We start from the raw sequence: 19,941 nt of genomic DNA, 5'->3' as shown, positions 1-19,941 counted from the left end.
CTCTTCCAGACATTCTGCAGGACACATAAGAAAGTTACTGACATACTACCAATATAGGCAGAACTGTCTTTGATGTTTCCTGCTTTATGGAAAAATTTACTGGATACTATGCCTCTGTAGGTTGAAGATGGATGCCCCAACAGTACAGAACAACTTTGTGTTACTGTCCAGGTAAGCGACAAGTCTCTGTCAATTCTAGAGTTTTGGAAGTTGCTGACAATGTACTTCCTGTTTATTTAGGTAATATTATATCCTTTTGGAGTCTTTGATGGAGTTGAAGAATAGATAGATAGTTATAGTTATAGTTTTTCTTAGTTATGATAAAAGATAAAGTAAATAGAAATATTGTAATTGTAATTTTTGCTTGATATCTGTTTTGCTATATGCATTTTTACTATGTTAAAGCCCTCCATTTTGTTTAAACAGAAAATGGGAGATGGTGTGGGAGGTCTTTCTGTCTGTGTGTTGCTTTTATTGGGTAATGAATAAAGAACTTCTTCTTCGAGCCTATGGCAAGGAAGAACAGAACTAGTGGGGGAAAGCTAGGCTACATGCTGGGAGAAAGAAGGGCAGAGTCAGAGATATGGGATGTACCCCTGCCTGAGAGAGATACCAGAACTTTAGCCGGTAAGCCGTAGCCACATAGCCATACACAGATTAATAGAAATGGGTTAAATTAATATGTAAGAGTTAGCCAATACGGCACTAGAACTAATGAGCCAAGCAGTGATTTAAATAATATAATTTTTGTGTGATTATTTTGGGTATGATCTGCTGGGTGATGGGGAAATGAACAAGCGGCCTCCTCCATCAACAACTGGACACTCAAATGAGGGTCCCATGGTGCTTCCTGCCCCTTCTTCTGCAAAACCATGTCAATGGTTGACTAGTGCAGCTGGAATGATCTGTATGTAGGCATAGTGGCACTTGCTAAGATAGCTGCTGTTTGGCTCAGAGGATAGCCCTGTACAGCTGAAATAGAGGCTGAGAATATTTCTGCTTCTCCTCTTCTGACTAGGATCATTTGTTAAGGCAAATGTGGCATCCCAGGTGTTCCTCAAGATTTCTCTTGATTCTGTGGAGTATCACGTGCAGGACTTGGGGGAGAGAAGCCAGGAAATGTAAGGGGGCTCTATCGGGAAGCAACAACCCATAATCTGGGGCTCTGCTGTTCCTCTGACTAAGCGGCATAGACTACAGGATTCAGGAGGAACATGGAGGCTTTTAGAACAGTTTCCCTGGTGAACTATGTTGACTCCTTTCCAAGGAAAGTCAGCTGAGAACAGGAGCTGGTACAGCAGGGACAGAGAAGAGCTCCAACTGGAATCGAGGCGGAGGTTCCAGCCCTTGCTCAGAGTGTAATTTAAATCATCACAGCTTTGGTGAGGAGTGTCATCTGAGATGTAGTAGAACTGTCCTTGGAAGTTTGGTAACTTCTTGGTGTCCCCTGGCAAATGTGTGCTCAGGCTGCATAGACCATGTACACTGGGATGACTGTGGAGAATTTGACAGTAACGTCCAGAATACCATTATTTTTGAGGGCCATAACCATTCCTCAGAAAGGAAAGAGATCCTCTCTCCATAAATGTATATGGGTCTTGGTACCAGAAGATACAATGGAGGGGTAAGTGTGCTCCTGACCCGCCACAGAAGCCCGGCAAGGGAACACACAATTTCCCCACCACCCTTATCTCCCTGGGTATTCGGAAGGGGCGGTTTCCCCCAGCTAAGCCCTCTCTCCTCCTATCCCATCCCGGCATTCAGCCAGGAACCCCTTCCCTTCCTCCCTCCCTTTTTCGGGGCCTAAAATCCCCAGCCCAGCCTGTGTGGACACCGGGAGAGGGCAGTGAGTGCAACCGGGCAGGAGGGAGCTCCTTCATTTTAATAGCCTGCCTGTACCAAGGTAGGACTGCAGTCAGGGAGATTCCTGGTCAGCAAGGGGCACTGATCCTGTACCAGAAGTTCCAGCAGAGGGAAGAGCCATTGGAGAGCATCTGAAGGAAGAGATGGGCAGGCGCCAAGGCAAGAATTCCTCCAACAATCTGAAAAACAACATGAAAACACTAGATCCCAGCAATCTTACTACAGAAGGACTTGAACACCCTATTCCGGAAGAAGTGGAAGACAGTGTCATTATGAAAGCAATAGAGTCCCTTAAACAGGGTATGAATAACTCACTTAAAGAAATGGAAGAAAAATGTAACAAAAAGTTTGAAGAAATGAGTAAATTCGTAAACGACACCCTGCGAAACCAAGAAAAAACAATCAAACAGGTACTGGAAACAGTTCAAGAACTGAAAACTGAAATGGAGGCAATGAAGAAAACACAAACCGAAGGCCGGCTGGATATGGAAAATCTAGGTAAACAAACAGAGACTTCAGAAACAAGCATAACCAATAGAATACAAGAGATAGAAGAACGAATCTCAGATTATGAAGACACTATAGAGAAAATAAACGCTCTGACCAAAGAAAACAGCAAATCCAACAAATTCTTATCAGAAAACATTCAGGAAATCTGGGACATAATAAAAAAACCAAATCTAAGAATAATAGGGGTTAGAAGAAGGAGAAGAATTGCAGATCAAAGGTCCAGAAAATATATTCAACAAAATTATAGAAGAAAACTTTCCCAACCTAAAGAACGATATTTCTATGAAGGTTCAAGAAGCATACAGAACACCGAATAAACTGGATCAAAAAGAAGTCATCCCCTCGTCATATAATAATGAAAACACAAAACATACAGATTAAAGAAAGAATATTAAGAGCTGCAAAGGAAAAAGGTCAAGTGACTTATAAAGGTAAACCTATCAGACTTACACCAGACTTCTCTATGGAAACCATGAAAGCCAGAAGGTCCTGGATAGAGGTACTTCGGAAACTAAGAGACCATGGATACAAGCCCAGACTACTATACCCAGCCAAGCTATCATTCACTATCAACAGAGAAAACAAAATATTCCAGGATAAAAACAAATTTAAACAATATGTAGCTACAAATCCAGCTTTACAGAGAGTATTAGAAGGAAAATCACAACCCAAGGAATCCAACATTCCCAACACTGCCTACAATAACTCAGACATCTAGCGACCCTTCACAAACACAACTCAAAGAAGGGAAACACATACACTCTACTACCCCCCCCCCAAAAATGACCGGAGTCAACAACCACTGGTCATTAATATCCCTTAATATCAATGGACTCAATTCACCTATAAAAAGGCACAGACTTACAGATTGGATACAAAAACAGGATCCAACATTCTGCTGTTTACAAGAAACACACCTCAACCACAAAGACAGACACCTACTCAGAGTAAAGGGTTGGGAAAAGGTTTTCCAAGCAAATGGACCTAAAAACCAAGTGGGTGTGGCCATTCTTATATCTAACAAAATCGACTTCAAACTAAAATCAATCAGAAGAGATGGAGATGAACATTTCATACTCATAACAGGAACAATTCATCAGGAAGAAGTCTCAATCCTGAATATCTATGCCCCTAATATAAAGGCACCCACGTATGTAAAAGAAACACTTCTAGAACTCAAGGCAGTCATCAAACCACACATACTAATAGTAGGAGACTTCAACACACCTCTCTCACCAATGGACAGGTCAATCAGACAGAAACCTAACAGAGAAATAAGAGAATTATTGGAGGTATTGAATCAAATGGACTTAACAGACATCTATAGAACGCTCCACCCAAATAGGAAAGAATACACCGTCTTCTCTGCAGCTCATGGAACCTTCTCGAAAACTGACCACATACTCGGTAACAAAGCAAACTTCCACAGATACAAAATAATATTAGTAACCACCTGTGTCTTGTCAGATCACCATGGATTAAAGTTAGAATTCAACAACAATGCTACCCCCAGGAAGCCAAACAAACTCATGGAAGTTGAACAGTCAACTACTAAATCACCCCTGGGTCAAGGAAGAAATAAAGAAAGAAATTAAAGTCTTCCTTGAATTTAATGAAAACAAAGACACAACATACTCAAACCTATGGGACACTATGAAAGCAGTGCTAAGAGGAAAGTTCATAGCACTAAGTGCCCAATTAAAGAAAATGGAAAAATCACACATTGGACACTTAACAGCACACTTGAAAGCTCTAGAAAAAAAAGAAGCTGATTCATCCAGGAGGAGTAGAAGACTGGAAATAATCAAACTGAGGGCTGAAATCAACAAAATAGAAACACAGAAAACAATCCAAAGAATCAATGAAACAAAAAGCTGGTTCTTGGAGAAAATCAACAAGATTGACAAACCCCTATCTAAACTAATCAAACGGCAGAGAGAGAATATGCAAATTAATAAGATCAGAAATGAAAAGGGGGACATAACCACAGACACAGAGGAAATTTGGAGAATCAATGCAGAATTCTACCAGAACTTCCAGGAAGAGCTAATACCTACACTCCTTAATGTATTTCACAATATAGAAACAGAAGAGTCATTGCCAAACTCTTTTTATGAAGCTACTGTTACCCTGATACCAAAACCACACAAAGATACAACCAAGAAAGAGAATTACAGGCCAATCTCACTCATGAACATCGACGCAAAAATTCTCAATAAAATACTGGCAAACCGAATCCAAGAACACATTAGAAAAATTATCCATTATGATCAAGTGGGCTTCACCCCAGAGATGCAGGGCTGGTTCAACATATGCAAATCTATCAATGTAATCCATCATATAAATAAACTGAAAGACAAAAACCATATGATCATTTCATTGGATGCTGAAAAAGCATTTGACAAAATTCAACACCCCTTTATGATAAAGGTATTGGAGAGATTGGGGATACAAGGATCAAACCTAAATATAATAAAAGCAATACACAGCAAGCCAACAGCTAACATCAAATTGAATGGAGAGAAACTCAAAGCCATTCCACTAAAATCAGGAACACGACGAGGCTGTCCACTCTCTCCATACCTCTTCAATATAGTGCTTGAAGTTCTAGAAATAGCAATAAGACAACATAAGGGGATCAAGGGGATTCGAATTGGAAAGGATGAAGTTAAACTTTCATTATTTGCAGACGATATGATAATGTACATAAGCGACCCAAAAACTCTACCAAAAAACTCCTACAGCTGATAAACACTTTTAGTAATTTGGCAGGATACAAGATCAACTCCAAAAAATCGGTTGCCCTCCTATACACAAAAGATAAAGAAACAGAGAGGGAAATCAGAGAAACATCACCTTTCACGATAGCCACAAATAGCATAAAATATCTTGGGGTAACTCTAACCAAGGAAGTGAAAGACCTATTTGACAAGAACTTTAAGTCTTTAAAGAAAGAAATTGAGGAGGATACTAGAAAATGGAAAGACCTCCCCTGCTCTTGGATTGGGACAATCAACATAGTAAAAATGGCAATTCTACCAAAAGCAATCTATAGATTCAATGCAATCTGTAGAGGACCGCAACCACATTCGCCATTCCAAGATGGCGCTGACATCCGGTTCCACCGCCCGGTGAACAGGATAACGCGCATGTGTTGGTAAATTTCCAATGCTGTAGTCCCTGCCTCTCCCGAGGCGTCATCTGGGATGATGGGCAGCTGACCAATCTGAGAGTGACACGTCCAAGGCGGGGACTGTTTCCTATATAATGGCTGGGTTGGCCTCGCTCTGGGTCTCCGCCATGTTGGCTTATGCTCTCGCTCTCAAGATGCATTAAAAAGCTGTTCTGCAGAAGGATCCTACATGCCCTGCGTCGTTCTTGCTGGCGAGACAGTAGCGTGGGACATCTGGTGCCGAAACCCGGGACGCTGAGGGACCCTGACAACTGCTCGCACCGCCGGAGACCCCTTGGACACAAGGAGGATTCAGAACTGCAGGCCTGTATACTCAGAGAGATATGGCTTTTCCTGGATTTTTCGGTTTTGAGTTTGACTTGTTTCCGCATTGGGAAGGTTTCGTAGGGGCCTTGCTACCTCTTTTAGTAGTCCTCTTATTTTTCACCAAAGATTGCTTAAAAGATGAATCCTGCCAGGCGGTTGCTGCAACGGAGGAAGTCCAGGATAGCATTTCAGAAACTGAGTACACTGAGAGGTTAGGTGCACGCACAGTCTCAAATAAGGAAAAAAGACCCCCCAGTGGTTTTAAGAAAATAAGAATGGGGGAGAAGACTGATTTACAAGGTCGAAAGATTTCTGGAACCAACAATAAGAAAAAGGAAAGGACAGTAGTTTATATCCTCTGCAGGAGCTTGAAGCTCTGCAAATTGAAAGTGACCATGAAAGTGAGCATGAAAGTTCTGGCTCAGGAGAAGAGGTAGAAGAACTAGATACAGAGGAGGAGGCAGAATTAACCAGCGGTAGGGCCATGAGGTCATCCCAAAGGGCCCATCAGCCTCCTTACAAGCTGTGCCCTCGCCCAACTGCCCCTTCGGCGCCTCCTTATGAGGAACACCTTGGGCCAAAGACTTTTTCATTTATCCCTGACAAGGTCAAGAGAAAGCTGCACCTGGCCTTCCCCGTTTACGAAGGGGAAAATGGACGGGTGTATGCGCCTGTGGAGTACAACCAAATAAAAGAATTAGCAGAGTCAGTTAGAAAATATGGAGTGACCGCTAATTTCACATTAGCCCAATTGGACAGATTAGCCTTGAGTGCCATGACTCCGGCAGACTGGGAGACAGTTGCAAAAGCGTCGCTTGTCAGCATGGGTCAATATTTGGAGTGGAAAGCTCTGTGGCATGAGGCGGCCCAGGAACAGGCCAGAGCTAACGCTCAAGCCTTAACTCCAGAACAACAACAATGGACTTTTGACCTCCTGACCGGGCAAGGGCGCTTCACCGCTGCCCAGACAGACTACCTTTATGACGCCTACCGCCAGATAGCCAATACAGCTACAAGAGCATGGAAAGCTTTGTCTAAAAAGGGAGAAGGAAGCACCCCGCTCACCAAGATTATACAAGGGACTCAGGAGCCTTTTTCAGATTTTGTGGCTAGAATGACTGAGGCAGCAGGACGCATTTTTGGCGACACTGATATGGCCACGCCACTCATCGAGCAGCTCATTTTTGAGCAAGCTACGCAGGAGTGCCGTGCGACCATAGCCCCCAGGAAAAATAAAGGGTTACAGGACTGGCTCAGGGTCTGTAGAGAACTAGGAGGACCCTGACGAATGCGGGTTTGGCTACAGCCATCATGCAGTCACAAAAACGCCCTTTTAAAGGGCCAGACAATTAGTCATTTTGGTAAGCATCCAGCGGTTATGATAGTTCCCTATACCTCCTTTCAGATACAAACTTTGGCCGCCACCTCTGACGATTGGGCAATTTTGCTTACCACCTTTTCAGGAAAAATTGATAATCATTATCCCAAACACCCTCTGCTGCAGTTTGCTGCATGTCATCCCATTGTGTTTCCCCGAGTTATGTCTTCTGCCCCGCTAAAAGACGGAGTGATGGTGTATACAGATGGCTCCAAAAATGGTGTGGGAGCCTATGTTGTGGATTCTAAAATATATACAAAGAACTTTTCTGCCACCTCACCCCAGGTGGTGGAATGTATGGTGGTTTTAGAGGTTCTTCAAAAATTTCATTGTCCTCTTAATATTGTTTCTGATTCTGCCTATGTGGTTAATGCTGTTAAATTATTAGAGACCGCTGGAATTATAAAACCTACTAGTACAGTGGCAGCTCTTTTCCAGAGGATACAGGACTGTTTACTAAATAGGAGAGCTCCATTTTTTATCACACACATAAGAGCACATTCGGGGCTCCCGGGCCCCATGAGTTTAGGTAATGATCTGGCTGATCGTGCTACGCAGCTTGCTGCGGTAGCTCTTGCCTCCCTGTTACAGACCGCTAAAACCTTTCATGATAATTTTCATGTTACAGCTGAAACCCTGCGTAAACGTTTTTCTCTTACCAGAAAGGAGGCTTGTGATATTGTAACCTAATGTCACAATTGTTGCCAGTTTCTCCCTGTCAGACACACTGGCGTAAACACCAGAGGGATTGCGCCTTTGCAAATATGGCAGATGGATGTGACTCATATCACTGCCTTTGGAAAACTTCAGTATGTGCATGTGTCAATTGACACATGCTCTGGCGTTATTCATGCCACACCACTTACAGGAGAAAAAACCTCTTATGTCATTCAACATTGTCTTGAGGCATGGAGTGCTTGGGGCAAGCCCACATCTTTAAAGACGGATAATGGGCCTGCCTATACTTCTCAAAAGTTTAAACAATTTTGTGCACAGATGCAAGTCACACACATTACAGGCCTGCCTTATAACCCCCAGGGGCAAGGTATTGTAGAGCGAGCACATCGCACACTCAAATCTTATCTACTTAAACAAAAAGGGAGAATATTGAAGGAATTACCCCCGACACCAAGAGTAGCCATTGCCATGGCTCTGTTCACTATAAATTTTTTAAATCTGGATGATAATGGCCAGAATGCTGCAACACGTCATAGTTCAGATCCGCAGCGGCCCAAGGATTTGGTTATATGGAAAGATGTGTTTTCTAATGAATGGAAAGGCCCAGATCCCATCCTGTTGAGATCCAGGGGAGCTGTTTGTGTGTTCCCGCAGGACCAGGAAAATCCATTCTGGGTGCCAGAAAGACTGACCCGAACGGTGAGGGGTGACCCACAACACGCGAACTCGCCTGAAAATTTGGCTTCTGTTCCTCCTACCATTTTACGGATGGATGACAACGGTTACGAAGGAGCAGGTTACGAAGAAGCAGCGATGGGGGATACTCTCAGCCTTCCTGAAACCGACACCAGTCAGCCATAGAGTGGCAGTGTTTCCTCGTTTTTTTTTATTTTACAACCAATAAGACTCTGGGGCTCCCCTACCCTCTATTTATAAGCTTAGCTGAAGGATTCCAGTCCTGGGTTGTGTCCTTCATCTCCTACTTTAAGATTGGGTGGGGGTGGGAATGTTTGGAACAGCCCTATGCTGTGGATCAGTGTTTCTCCTCTGGATGGTCTGCTGACTCAAATCCCAAAGTCATAGGGACAAAGTGTGGTTATTGCACAAGCGCTCGCTGCCCTGGAACAGGGAACCTCTACTGATGTGTGGTTATCTATGCTGAAGCAGTAAGGTTTATGCCAACCAGCTCCTGCACCCCTAGGACAGTGGTCCATTGCACAGGGTGGAGTGCTTGGCTTAGCTAGCCCTGAAGGTTGTCGAGCTAAAGAGCATCGCACAGAGAATGGCCCTCTCTGAGAGATATGTCGCGCTGCATAAGGGTTTCCTGCTGTATATTCCCTTTCCCAGAAAAATGGCAGAGGGCAGGCCGGATAAGTTCCAGGTGTCATGAACCTAAGGGTAGATTCCGTGCAAGCCCATTATAATGTTTCCACTTTGGGAAGTGCGACCTCTATTTTTGCCTTCTGAGGGAATTGCCTTTCTGCAAAGAAGTAAAAAAAAAAGGGGGAGATGTAGAGGACCGCAACCACATTCGCCATTCCAAGATGGCGCTGACATCCGGTTCCACCGCCCGGTGAACAGGATAACGCGCATGTGTTGGTAAATTTCCAACGCTGTAGTCCCTGCCTCTCCCGAGGCGTCATCTGGGATGATGGGCAGCTGACCAATCTGAGAGTGACACGTCTGAGGCGGGGACTGTTTCCTATATAAGGGCTGGGTTGGCCTCGCTCTGGGTCTCCGCCATGTTGGCTTATGCTCTCGCTCTCAAGATGCATTAAAAAGCTGTTCTGCAGAAGGATCCTACGTGCCCTGCGTCGTTCTTGCTGGCGAGACAGTAGCGCGGGACAGCAATCCCCATCAAAATCCCATCAAACTTCTTCACAGACCTTGAGAGAACAATGATCAAGTTTATATGGCAAAACAAAAAACCCAGGATAGCCAAAACAATCTTATACAATAAAGGAACTTCTGGAGGCATTACAATCCCTGACTTCAAACTCTATTATAGAGCTACAGTATTGAAAACAGTTTGGCATTGGCATAAAAACAGAGAAGTCGACCTATGGAATCGAATAGAAGACCCGGATATTCACCCACAAACCTATGAGCACCTGATTTTCGACAAGGGAGCTAAAGGTATACAACGGAAGAAGGAAAGCATCTTTAACAAATGGTGCTGGCATAACTGAATGTCAACCTGTAGAAGAATGAAAGTAGATCCATATCTATCACCATGCACAAAACTCAAGTCCAAATGGATTAAAGACATCAACATTAATCTGACCACTTTGAACCTGATAGAAGAGAAAGCGGGAAGTAGTCTACAAGATATAGGCACAGGAGACCACTTCCTAAGTAGAACCCCAGTAGCACAGACAATAAGAGAAACAATGAATAAATGGGACCTACTGAAACTGAAGCTTCTGTAAAGCAAAGGACACTGTCAGTAAGACAAAAAGACTACCTTCTGACTGGGAGAAGATCTTCACCAACCCCTCACCAGACAAAGGTCTGATCTCCAAAATATACAAAGAACTCAAGAAACTAGACACTAAAACCCTAATTAACCCAACTAAAAAATGGGGTACTGAACTGAACAGAGAATTTACAACAGATGAACTTCGAATGGCCAAAAAACACTTAAGGTCATGCTCAACCTCCTTAGCGATCAGGGAAATGCAAATCAAAACAACTTTGAGATACCATCTTACACCTGTCAGAATAGCTAAACTCAAAAACACCAATGATAGCCTATGCTGGAGAGGATGTGGAGTGAGGGGAACACTCATCCATTGTTGGTGGGAATGCAAACTTGTGCAGCCACTGTGGAAATCAGTATGGCGGTTTCTCAGGAAACTGGGAGTCAACCTCCCTCAGGACCCAGCAATTCCACTCTTGGGAATATACCCAAGAGATGCCCTATCATACTACAAAAGCATTTGTTCAACTATGTTCATAGCAGGACTATTTGTAATAGCCAGAACATGGAAACAACCTAGGTGCCCCTCAATAGAAGAATGGTTAAAGAAGGTGTGGTATACACATTAGAGTTTTACTTAGCAGTAAAAAACAATGACATCTTGAATTTTGCGTGCAAATGGATGGAACTAGAAAACACTTTACTGAGTGAGGTAACCCAGACCTAAAAAGAGGAATATGGTATGTACGCACTCATAAGTGGATTCTAGCCATAGTTAAAGGTCTTTGAGCCTACAATTCGTGATCCTAGAGAAGCTAAATAAGAAGGTGAACCTGAAGAAAATCATATAGTTATCCTCCTGGATATTGGAAGTAGACAAGATTGCCAGGCAAACTTGGGTGCACGGGTTGTGGGGGGTGGAAGTAAGGAGAGATGGTTAGAGAGAAGGGAGAGTGGGAGGATTGGGGATGGCTTGGGGAAATGGGATGGGGGGAGGGAAGAAGGATGGATATGGGAGCAGGGAAGTATTTATCTCAACTAAGGGAGCCATTTTAGGGTGTTAAGAGACTTGATTCTGGAGGGGTTCGCAGGCCCAAGGGGAAGTCCCCAGATTGTTCCCTGGGCAACAGAGGAGAGGGTGCCTGAATTGGCCTTGGCCCATAACCATACTGATGAATATTTTACATAACACCATAGAACCTTCATCTGGCGATGGATGGAGATAGAGACAGAGACACATATTGGAACACTGGACTTAACTCCCTAGGTACAAATGAGAAGCAGAAGGAGGGAGAACGCGAGCAAGGAAGGCAAGACCAGAGGGAACCTTCATCCAACGATGGATGGAGATAGAGACGGAGACCCACATTTGAGCACTGGACTGAGCCCCCAAGGTCCAAATGAAGAACAGAAGGAGGGAGAACATGAAAAAGGAAATCAGGACCGCGAGGGTTGCATTCACCCTCTGATACAAGGGGACTGATCGAATGAGAGCTCACCAAGGCCAGCTGGACTGGGACTGAACGAGCATGTGATCGAACCGGATTCTCTGAATGTGGCTGACATGGGGGCTGACTGAGAAGCCATTGACAATGGAACTGGGTCTTGTTTCGTCTGCATGTACTGGCTTTTTGGGATCCTAGTCTGTTTAGATGCTCACCTTCCTAGACCTGGATGGAGGGAGGAGGAACTTAAACTTCCCACAGAGCAGGAAACCCTGGCTGCTCTTAGGACTGGAGAAGGAGGAGGACAGGGAGTGGGGGGAATGGGAGGGTATGGGGAGGAGAGGAGGATGTGGAAATTTTTGTAAACAAATAAATAAGTAAATAAATAAAATGTTTGTGGGTCTTAAGGCACAAGTATGCAAAGTGCCACCATCTTTCAGGGTGCGCCCATTGGCTGCCAGCACTGCCTTCTCACCCATCTTTTTGCTGTATGGGTATGGATCAGACCATGTATTTTCACGTTGTTCTTGCTCATGGCCATTCAGGATGATCTCCTTGTAGCAGTTGGGCCCTGCAACATCAACCGAGCTGGTGTAGATGAAGGCTGGCACACTAGCCTTGACACAGGCCTCCAACAGGTTCTGGGTACCTAAGCACAGACAACACGCTGTCAGGGTCAGGAAATCAACCATGGAGTCCACATGATTCCTGTTCCTTTCCACCCTAATCCCAGCTCCCTGCTGCGTTCTTTGCTGTTCCTGGATCAGCAGGGGCCTGGGCTCACGAGCAACAAAAAAGGAAAAGGGTGACATGTGCTGCCTGCTCATCATGGTTTCTAGCCCTCCAGCCTTTACAGGTCTCTGTCTGTCTCTCTGTTTCTCTGTCTCTCTCTCTCTCAGAGTGTGTGTGTGTGTGTGTGTGTGTGTGTGTGTGTGTGTGTGCGCGTGCACACAATTCTGACAAAGTACTTTGATTCAGAAAAGAACAAAGTATTTCTAGTCTTTGCTTTGTCAATACAGTTTAAAAACTGACAATTGTCATTTTGTCATTTATCAGGAAGCAATTTTTTTCTTTTCCTCCCTCCTTTCACCCCCTCTCTTTCTCTTTCTTTCTTTTCTGAGACAGAGTTTCTATGTGTAGGAACCTGTCTGAAACTCACTGGGTAGACCAGTCTGGCCTAGAATTTACAGAGATCCGCCTGCCTCTGCCTACTGAGTGCTGGGATTAAAGGCGTGTGCTACCACAACCAGGCAGCAATTTTTAAATTACCAACAAAACAAAACAAAACAAACAAACAACAACAAAAAAAACCCAAAATGTAGTCACCACCAAGGACAGGTGAGGATCCCAATGCTGCAGTGCCACACAAAGTTTTACAGAGGCAATTGCACACTGAGATGGACATTATAATGCTGGAATTGTGGGGATGACAGAAATTGTCACAAGTACCATGCCTAGTGACCCAGCAAAGTTTGCCAAGCTCTGCAGAGATTTTACACTTTCTATGACTGAGGTTTCCATCTCTTCTTCCTTGGCTTCAACACTGGAGACTCCCTCTTCCGTGTTTTGTGCTCTGAGGTTTTAGTTTCACTTCCCAAAGTTTTCATTTCCAGTTTTATCTCTGTTTGGCTTTGCTTTAGCAACTCCATCTCGACTTTTCATGTCTTGAGCTGTTTTCATCATGTCCTTGACTGTTACTTTGCATTTTCGTAGACTTTGATAAAATGTTTTTCATGTCCTTTTTAAAGTCCTTGAACATATTCATGATTGCTGCTTTGAAGTCCTCGTGTTTTCACACTGGTGCCTAGGCCTCTGGGTTTGTGATGACTGAGGTGATTTTAGATGTTGTTTTTGGGTCTTTGTTGTGGGGGTACTTTGTAGTTTGGTTTCTGTTGGCCTCTCTTGACTTTAGGAGGGAGTGGAGACTGTGAGTTGCCTAGTGGACAGTGCTTCTGCAGGTTGGTGGGTGGCAAAGGGTAATAGAGGTGGGCTAGGTAAAATGCCCGTGAGGGGCTCCAGGAAAGAGCCAAAGGGTTTCCGACTACATCAAGAGATGGGGTGCTCAGGGATTTGGAGGTGTGGTAAAAAGAGGGCCTTCTGCATTAGGTTGAACTAAGGCAAAGAATAATCTGATGAGACAGGCTTGAAGGGCAAGGGGACCCTGGGTCTTAGTAAGAGCTGGAGTCTCTGGTGAATGGAGCTGAGCTGGGAGGTGGCTCCTATAAGCAGGCTGTCAGCAATCTGAGGGTGAAAGTGGGGAGATCATAAATGAGGACAGAGAGGACAGCAGGGCTCCCCTGTGTGAATCCCTGCCAGGTGTAGCCTCTGGGGGCCAGGTGGAAAGTGGGTGCTGACAGGAAGGAATGGGGCTAGGCTAGAAGGGAGGAGGCAGTGGAGTGAGAGGGTCCACAGGCATGAGGAAGCATGGGTCTGCTGCAATGCTTGGTACGGTCCCCAGAAAAGGAAGTAGGACTGATGGACAGGCTCCTGCAAGCAGGCTGCTACAGGGCTAGTGTGAGGGTGGAGAGAATGTAATGGAGGACAGGAAGGAGAGTGGAAATCACCTACCCGAGTCCACTGGGGTCCCAGGTAGAGAGCTTTCATAGGCATAGTTTGCTGACACAGAGGGATGGGAGAAGGGAAGAAGGTGGAATTGCTGCAAGGATCCAGGCGTCTCCAGGGAATGGAGGGTGTCAGGCTGGGAGGGGAGCACCCAGCAAGCCTATATCCACCTTTGAAAGTGGTGTCTTTTACTTTTGGCATACCTCTAAACTAGCAACAATGGTGAATGTATTTCCCCCTTTAATCTCCTTTGAGAATTAGCTCCCTTTGTCTCCTCTCTCTCTCTCTCTGTCTCTCTTGAGACAGAGTTTCTATGTGTAGTTCTGACTTTTTTCAAACTGACTTTGTGGACCGGGCTAGTCTTGAACTCAGAGATCTGCCTGAGATGTAATTGCATGCGCTAAGAATTAACTCCTAAATGCTAATATTTCAGTTTGATTGACCTGCTTCAGAACCTCTTCCCGGAGGGGCTGTTGAAGTTCCTTCCACACTGGAAATGGGATATGTTACCTACTTTGAACCCTGCTAGACCTATGTATGTTGGGGGTCAGAAGCCAGATACTTCTGGTAAGGGCCTTGTACCTCATTACCGGAGTGGTTTGGAGGGGACAATTTATTTCCTCTCTGAGCTACATTGTTCTTTCCTTCAAGAGGTTGGTCTTCACAGGTTACATTACAAAGCAATGTGACAAGGGCAGACTCAGAAAAGACATGCTCTTTAAAAAGTTAGTGCAGGCTGTTCCTTCCCAGGGCCTCTGGGGGGCAGAGCAGCAGGCTTTGGCTAAAGCTCACACTTAAGCAACCCTGATTTCTGTTCGTCATAACCCTTTTTGGGGAATTACAAATGGATGTGTAGAACACAAACTTCAAAAACCCCATTCAGCTTCCTTGCACACCCAAGGGAGAGAGTGCCAGTGTTGTGTTCAGCCCCAGGTGTGGAACCTTACACCCACAGTAGGGGAGAGTGTCTGCATGGAGTCTGGAGTCTGTGTCCTGTGCAGTTCAGGCAAGGGGAGAAGAGACTCCCATGAGGCAGCAATTCTAATGCACATGTTTCTTACCCAGAACTGTATGCAATGTGTTCTCATGCCCTGGGGCCGCTGCCTTAAGCAAGGTTCTCAGAAGCAAGCACTCTTCACTGTGGAATATTAGTTAAAGATGTGTTACATTCCATTATGCTGCTTTATATGCATCTAATGATGCCAAGATGTGTTGCTTTCTTTAATGTTTCATTTGTTAAACTCTGTAAGATGGTGCTACTGTGCCTGTCTATGACACCTGATGGTCTAATAAAGAGCTGAGTGGCCAATAGTTAGGCAGAAGAATGGATGAGCTGGACTGGCAGGCAGAGAGAATAACTGGGAGGAGAAATCTGGGAAGAGGGATGGAGGAGTGAGAAATGGAGAAAGGGAGAGGATACCAGTCACCCAGCTACACAGCAAGCTACAGAGTACGATGTAAAGAAAGGTATATAGAATAGAGCAAGACAAAAGCCCAGAGGCAAAAGGTAGATGGGATAATATCAGTTAAGAAATGCTGGCTAAAAACAAAGCAGGCTAAGGCCAGGAATTCATAAGTCAGAATAAGTCCCTGTGTTAATTTGGGAGTTGGATGGTGAGCCTCCAAATATAAAGAGTAAAACGCCAAAATGATCACACATCATACCCAAATTTATGGGATAAAATAAAAGACAGTGTTAAAAGAAAAGTTCATAGCACTAAATGCCTACATAAAGAAGCTGGAAAAATTCCACACTAGTGAATTCACAAAACATTTGATAACTTTACAACAAAAAGAAGCAATCTCACCTAAGAGAACTAGATGGCAGAAAATAATCAAATTGAGAGCTGAAATCAACAAAATAGAAACAAAGAAAACAATACAAAGAATCAATGAGACAAAGCGTTGGTTCTTGGAGAAAATCAACAAAATAGACAAGCCTTTATCCAAACCGACCAAAAGGCAGATAGAGACTATCCAAGTTAACAAAATCAGAAATGAAAAGGGGGACATAACAACAACATGGAGGAAATCCAGAGAATCATCAGGTCATATTACAAAAACCTGTGCTCCACAAAATTATAATACTTAAAGGAAATGGACAACTTTCTGGATAAATATCACTTAGCAAAATTAAATCAAGACCAAGTAAGCAAATTAAACAGACCAATAACTGCTAAAGAAATAGAAACAGTCATCAAAAGGCTCTCAACCAAAAAAAGTCCAGGACCAGATGGTTTCAGCTCAGAATTCTACAAGACTTTCGAAGAACTAATACCAATACTCCTGAAATTATTCCACATAATAGAAACAGAAGGAACATTGCCAAACTCTTTTTGTGAGGCTACAATTTCCCTGATACCCAAACCACAGAAAGACAATACTAAGAAAGAAAATTACAGACCAATCTAACTCATGAACATTGCTGCAAAAATACTAAATAAAATACTGACAAATCAAATCCAAGAACACATCAGAACCATCATCCATCATAATCAAGTTGGCTTCATTTCACAGATGCAGGAATGGTTCAACACGTGAAAATCTGTCTACATAATCCACCATATAAAGAAGCTGAAAAATAAAACCACACGATCATCTTATTAGATGATCATGACAAAATACAACATCCCTTCATGATAAAGGTCTTGGAGAGAACAGAGATACAAGGATCATACATAAACATAATACAGGCAATATACAGCAAGTCAACAGCCAACATCAAAATAACAAAATGGAGAGAAACTCCATTTCAGTTATTCCACTGAAATCAGGAACAAGACAAGGTTGTCCACTCTCTCCATATCTATTCAGTATAGTTCTTGAGGTCCTAGCTAGAGCAATAAGACATCAAAAGGAAATCAAGGGGATACAAATTGAAAAAAAAAGAAGTCAAACTCTCACTATTTTCTGATGATATGATAGTTTACATAGGCGATCCCAAAGATTCTATCGAGGAACTTCTAAAACTCATAAACACTTTCTATTGTTCTTTAAAAAAAATATGATGCTGGGATGCCCCGGGCGGCTCGCGGAGCAGCTTCTAGTCCGACAAGGATGGCTGTGGGTCCCTGCAAGATCTCCAGGGTGGCAGCGCCATGTGCCGGGGGAGTCAGGCGGGTGGTTATGGCGGATAAAAGGCTCACAGGACATAGTATTATTTAAAGAAGAGGGAGACATTTATTGCTTAAAGAAGAGGAAAACAGAAAAACATAAGAAAAACATAGAGAGAAACAAAGACACATGTACACACGACACAAGACAAACACACAAGAGAGAAAAGATGGCGACGAGGGAGGTCAGAAGTGGCTGGGGTGGGCGTGGTTAGTTCTTAAAGTGACCGCAAAGGAATAACATTCCCGGATCCTTTTTATAATAAAAAGTAGAAGGTTAGACATTACAGTTTGAAGGAATTGGGGCGGCGAATTCTCAAGGCTGCTTCCGGCTGATTTTTGGGTGTCGTCTTTGTGGGGGGGGGAGATCTGAGAGAAGCTGGGTGCTGGTCACATCCTGGCATAGTTGGTCTCTGCTCCTGACAGGACAGGTGTCTGTGGCATGGAAATGTCTGGTGTCCCTTGTACCTGGTTAGGGTATTGGCAGAACAGAGGACAAAGTTAAATTGAGAAAAAAATTTTAGGACCAGGGAATTGAGGGGTTTGTATCTGACCTGTTTATGGTGGGTTCTTTAATTTGGCTCCCTGGAACTCATAAGAAAAACAGAAATTTTAGACATATACATTGTATTAAGAACTCCTTGGGTTTATAAAAACAGAAATTACAATGAAAAGTATTTTTATTTGGTGAGACAACCTGGCAAAACCTTTTAGCTATCAGACTGTTAGAGATTTTTGAGAAGGATAAGATTTTACTTGAGTTACTTATTAAAAAATGACAGAGAACTTATTTGGTTGGCATCTAGAGCTACTCTTTTGGGTCCTCTATGGTCCCTGAAGGTTGTATTTGACCTTTGCTGTTTAGTGCAGAGCCTGTCAGGCTTCAGAAGACCCTGTGGGCTAAGAAATCTGTAGAAAGACAGGCCTACCTTACCTGCGCAGCTAGGCTGTCGATTCCAGTGATTTTGTCCACGTTTGGAGGTCTCCAGTTTAGGTGAAAGGCAGTTTTTTGCCCAATGGTCAGCGCTTGGCAGTTGAAGCAAACTGCAGATGGATGCTGGTCTTTGACGGTTTGTCTTATGTCTTCTCGGAGGAAACAGAGTGCTTGCTAGGAGCCAACCTGTCTCTTTTTGTTATGAAAAGTTATTTAGTAATTAAATATTTAAATATCACATTCCCCAGATCTCTGAGCAGTTGAGGGCTGATTATTAGGTATTGCTGCAGTATAGAATCTATCTGGAAGGTTGGATCTGAGTTTGACTGTATTGACTCTTAATAGGTAAGATTTACATTTGTAAAAAGACAGACAGAAAGAAAAATACTGTTTGTAACATTAAGATTAGTGGCAGAACTGACAATGGTAGAAAACAGCTTAAAAGTGCATACCAGTTTAAAATATGAGACTTAGGATTTTGTAGTCTGAAATGAGATGAAATGAACAATCATTATACATAGAAAGATTGAACAGGAATTACGCAGAGTGCATGCTTCTGATGGGCCTTATCAGAAAGCATGTCTGTATGCAAAACACCTGTAATCACAGTTAAGGAGAGGATTTCAGTGAACACTGAGGAGGGGGAAGGGAAAGCAGGACATACATAACAGTGGGAGAGCTTGGTCGCGTGATCTGATTTTCAGTGAATCTAGCGACAAAGTCACCTGACCCCAATGAACATGGTGGCGGACACGTGTTGTTGCTTGAATGGAGAAACCGCGGGAATTTTAAAAGCCAGGGGCCTCCTGGTTGTTATCCAGAGTCTGAATCGTGAAAAACCTGCATAAACAGACAATTTAAGGCATATTTAGACTGGTACGACTTGCTTTCCCAGGTTAAGACCATGAAAAACTCGCAAAAACCGTGGTATCTCAAGCTTATGGGGAATGGCTCCCCGTTTAGGTGAGATGCAAATGAATCGACCACCCAGGACACGTGGGTGAGCATCCCCAATCCACGTGTGGGGTGGTATAGGCCGAACCGGATCAGCCTTTTCGTCTGTGAGGAAGATGAGAAAGAAGAAAAGAATGAAATAAGAGAGGAAGGAGACTGGAGGCCCCGGGCCACCAGGTGAGGGAATGCATGGGCTTAACAGGATGCAAGCCATAATGAACGCCAGCGACAGGGCGGAGAAGTACCCCCAGAGCCCAGAAACACCAGGAGGACTGGTCAATCCCGGGTTAAAAAGGCTCAGATAAGCTGGCTGGAGTGAGGAAACTTACAATTAGAAGCCGGTGTTGTTTGTAGGAATGAGTCCAGGCAGTTGGCGGTGTTGAGGAAGGCCCTTGGTTCTGATTCAAATCAGAAATTGGAGTGGGTGAATCTCTCGAGTCCGTGGCACCAAATATTGTTCTTTTAAAAAAAATATGATGATGGGATGCCCCAGGCAGCCTGCGAGCCAGGCAGAGGCTGTCGTCAGGGCAGTGCAGGGTCCCTGGACGAGCGGCAGAGTCAGGCGGCTGGATGCAGTGGATGGCAG

General features: G+C 43.9%; 1 pseudogene; it reads right to left on the bottom strand.

Moving 5' to 3' along the window:
• Positions 1–1,085: 1,085 nt before the first annotated feature.
• On the bottom strand, positions 1,086–12,622 carry LOC148119421 (3 beta-hydroxysteroid dehydrogenase/Delta 5-->4-isomerase type 1 pseudogene; annotated as a pseudogene).
• Positions 12,623–19,941: the final 7,319 nt, after the last annotated feature.

Source organism: Myodes glareolus, chromosome 17, assembly GCF_982192425.1.
Source record: "Myodes glareolus chromosome 17, mMyoGla1.1, whole genome shotgun sequence".
Lineage (NCBI taxonomy): Eukaryota > Metazoa > Chordata > Mammalia > Rodentia > Cricetidae > Myodes > Myodes glareolus.
This window is presented reverse-complemented; position numbering and strand designations above follow the sequence as displayed.